Here is a 4,461-nt window from a genome sequence, read left to right on the forward strand (position 1 = left end):
GCCTATCACCTATAATCTAGTGTTCCATGCCAGAACAAAACACATTGAAATCGATTTTCATTTTATTCGAGATTTGGTGAAGAATGGTACTTTGAACATCAAGTTTGTTGCATCAGATGAGAACTTAGCCGACATCTTCACCAAGGGATTAGTATTTGCTCACTTTCAAGGCATCAGACACAAACTCAAACTCATGAGTTTTCCTTCGGATAATGCTTCGTTTGAGGGGGGGGGGGGGATGTAAGATACAGTTTATCGAACTCAAGGAAGAAGAAGAAGCCAACGAACTTACCTAACTTCTTAAATGAGAAGAAGTGTTATGGGCACTCCCTAACACTCACGTTAGTCGCATGTGTTGATATTAGTTTGTTAAGCTGATTAGTTATCTGTTAAGAAGTGAGTTAGCAATAGCCAACTGTCTTTCTCTCTCTAGGATCAGTTAATCATCTCTATATATATTGAGTAGAGATGAAGAGCTTTGTAATAAGAAATTGTGATCTTAGTGAATGAATACAACTTTCTGAGATTTATAAAAACTTATAGAATGACTAGTGATATGTGTTCTACGTGACTTAAATCGGAAATACAATTAAGTATGACTGAGAAGTACTTAACATCTATAGTTTTTTTTCACAATTAAATTTGTAGTCTCAAAAACCAATATCAATCAATTTATCTTGAATTCTGTGACTAAGGTTATGGTAACGCACTTCACCATGTTGGATACGATCAAGGTGCAACTGTACTACCTCATCAAATTCGGCAATCCATTCATTTGTAGAACGTTGATTACCTAATGGTTGAGTGAGAAAAAAGATTCATAGAATGTTGATTACTTGAATGATTGTTAAATATTTTTGAGTGAAGAAATGAGATGAGACTGGAAGCCGTCAGAGACCGACTGTAACCACCAATAACCGGTAAGAATAACTGAAAGCCCCGGCAAAGGTGGTGGTGCCTGCCTAACAACCTATCTCCCCCCCTTCAGATCTACCCTAGCTTTTTATTGTCCTAAATAATCCAAATATAAACATAATATTAAGAATTCACCTTATATATATACTTGAAATGCATCAATGTAATCATATCGGATAAACAAAATCAAGTTCAAATATCCGACCTTCCCTCTTTACTTCTACTCTCTCTCTCTCCCTCACAGTGACAAACCCATTCGGTCCTCTCTCTCTTCATATATTTCTCTCGCCTACACCTTCTTCTTGTTCTGAAGCCCTAATTGTTATGGAACCCTCACGAAAATTACCAACCATCGTCACGAAACTCTTTGAAAATATCTTTTTTTTTTGTTGAACATCTTTGAAAATATCTTGATCGTAGCAAAGAGGGTCCAATCGATTTGATCCTAAACAAGGTTTTATACTTCCATACCCATAGGTTTAAATCAGAATTCAAGGGTGTAGACTTTGCCGATTTATGGGGAAAACTAAAGAAGAAGGTTCTGAATACGACCTCTGTTTTAGAGGAGTACTAAGAGATGAATATTACTTCTATCATAAACACTTTTTTCGAGGAAGTAAAAACCTAGGATTGATGGGAATAGATCCATTAATAGTATTTGGCTCTAAATCGCCGAGAATCTGTCATGAAGGCCTTGGAGAAATTCCATGGCTCGCTTTTGACTTGACTTATCCATGATAGACTTGTCATGGCCACATATGCATGGTTCAATAGCCAGAAGGGAGTTGAGTTCATCTTGTAGTGGCTTGAGATGTGTAAAGTAAGAGAACACATTTGAACCGTCTTGTTTGAGGGATGATATTACTCTCTTGAGTTGATAGATTTTAGGAGCGTTTGTTTGAAAAAAACGGTCATGAAGGTTACGCCAAATATTCGTCGCACTTTCGTCATAAAGAATGGATGAACGAATGTCTGTAGCGACAAAGTTCATAATCCAACTAGCAACAAGGTCATTGCATCTTTCCCATGAAAGAAGTTCGGTGGGAGAAGTGGATTTCGGGATTGAACCATCCACAAAACTGAGCTTGTTTTTAGCTCGAAGTGCCATTTTAATGGCACGATCCATGACGAATAGTTGTCTCTAGAGAGAGGTGGAGTGATAAGGACAATTGTAGGAGAGTCTGACTGATGAATCTCAAAACCTTGATTGATTTGAGTCGATTGATTAAGAATCATTTCAGAAGTTGAATCACGAGGAGTAGTCAGATTTTTTTAAAAAAAAAAAAGGTTTGCCTAAATACCATGTGAAGAGGGAAATCCCTCTTTAGTATCAAGTGAAAACCGAAATGGAGAGACATAGAGAGATATAGCCGAGAGTCCGAGAGAGAGAAATTTAATTTACTTGATTAATATGTAAATGGTGATTACAAGTATATATAAGACAAAGGGAACAATCTTATACTAATTTGAATTACAAGATCTTATCTAAATCCTAACTATGTTTCTAATCCTAGACTAAGTTAACTGGGTTTTGGTTACCAGAGCAGAACCGGGCATGGAGGATCCGTGGATCCTAATAAGAATGGAGTTAGGATCAAAACTTGGTCAAAATCACCAGTTTATGAAGCTTCTTACTTGATTTTATATTATCACGTACAATGTTCAGAATCTTGTGGTTATAGATCAAGAGTATTGTCAATGGAATCAATGTGATAAGTCGGTATGTATTATATATATCTTATCTTCCTTTATCTATACTCATTCTTCGTGGGATTAACGAGGGAAAAAAACTTTGTGAGATTCTTCGAGGGATCTCCCACTGTTGAATCCATGACCACACTATCGCCACCTATTATCAGTTAAACGGGTATCCCCACGTCATGGGTCGTGTTCAAGAACCCATGAACACTCTGGCCCGATAGTTGCCTCTGTTGACAACCCACAGAATCTTCAAACGGTGCCCCTAGCTATTTCGTTCACACCAGAACAGTAACAATCCATCTTATCGTTGCTTGCCCAACAACGTTCTGCTGCGGGCACCACCACTATTGGCACACCTTTACTTGGAACGAATTCTACAGGCACTCCCGAGCCACAAATCAACTTAATAGGTATCGTTTCTTCCTTTAATACTTGGGTTATTGACTCCGGGCAGCAAAGAACATTTGCTCCACTCTCTCTCGATTTTCTCATTACACTCAAGCAACTCCGAACTATTTTGTTCGATTACCAGATGGATCTCGAGGTAACGTACTCCACATTGGATTTTTTTTTTTTTTTTTTCGGATAGTCTTCATTTATCTAATGTTTTACACATTCTGTTTCTGAAGTTTCCACTTCTCTTCATTGTACCTTGTTTTTTTGACTCGGTACTTGTGTCTTTTAGGACCGAGTAACGAAGGCGAAAATTGAACTTGGTGATCCACAAGACGGTCTATATTTTTTTCGCACGGAGCCTAGGATTTCGCTTCTTTCATCTTTAGTCAATAATTGTGCCAATGATTTATCTTTTGATGTACGGCACTGGCGTTTAGGCCATCCTTCCCTTTCTCGTTTTAAATATTTTGTTTCGAAGTTTCCATGTATACAATCTATCTCTTTTAATAAAATAAATAAAACTCCGTGTTTCATTTGTCCTTAATCTAAACAAACCCGACTACCATTTCCGGTTAGTACAGCTTTTGAACTCATACACGTAGACTTATAGGCCCCCTTTTCTGTCCCCTCTAACTCGGGTTGTCGCTATTTTTTAACAATTGTAGATGACTTCACCCGATGCACTTGGTTATTTCTTCTACATTCCAAATCGGACACTACTAAGAACCTTATTCGTTTTTTTCACTATGTGTTCAATCAATTTAGTTCCAAAACATCTAAGCTAAATGTTACCCCTATTCTCTCTCATATACAAACTATAAGATCGGGCAATGGTTCCGAGTTCATAAACCATGAATTACAAAATTTTCTTCAATATCATGGTGTTGTTCATCAAACAAGTTGTATTTATACCCCCCCCCCCCCCAACAAAATGGGGTGGTCGAACGTAAGCATCACCACATTCTTGAAGTGGCTCGTTCGTTACGCCTTCAAGCTCATCTCCCTCTTTCGTTTTGGGAAGAATGTTTACTCACAGCTGTTTATTTGATAAATAAACTTCTCACACCCGTTCTTCACGGTCTTTCACCCCATGAGAAATTGTTAGGGGCGCCTCCCCTTTTAAACCATCGGATATTTGGTTGTCTTTGTTATGCCGAGACACCCTTGGTTAAGACTAAAATGGACCACCGTGCATCTCCAGGTTTATTCATTGGTTACCGTCATGGACATAAAGGTTACCAAATCTTCGATATTTCGTCTCGTCGCATTTATGTTTCTCGTGATGTCACTTTCCACTAGCAAATCTTTCCAATACGCCATCTCTCTTCTCCAACTACATCCCACGTCCCTCATCAACCATTTGTCTTAATTCCGGACAATGGGTCTTTCAAATATTTTCCCACCTCACCTTCTACCACTCTCACTGACCCATCGTCCTCATCTGGTTCT

The sequence above is a fragment of the Eschscholzia californica genome, unplaced genomic scaffold, assembly GCF_041429995.1.
Source record: "Eschscholzia californica isolate CP2 unplaced genomic scaffold, dmEscCali1.0.p SCAF_3, whole genome shotgun sequence".
NCBI classification, from domain to species: domain Eukaryota; kingdom Viridiplantae; phylum Streptophyta; class Magnoliopsida; order Ranunculales; family Papaveraceae; genus Eschscholzia; species Eschscholzia californica.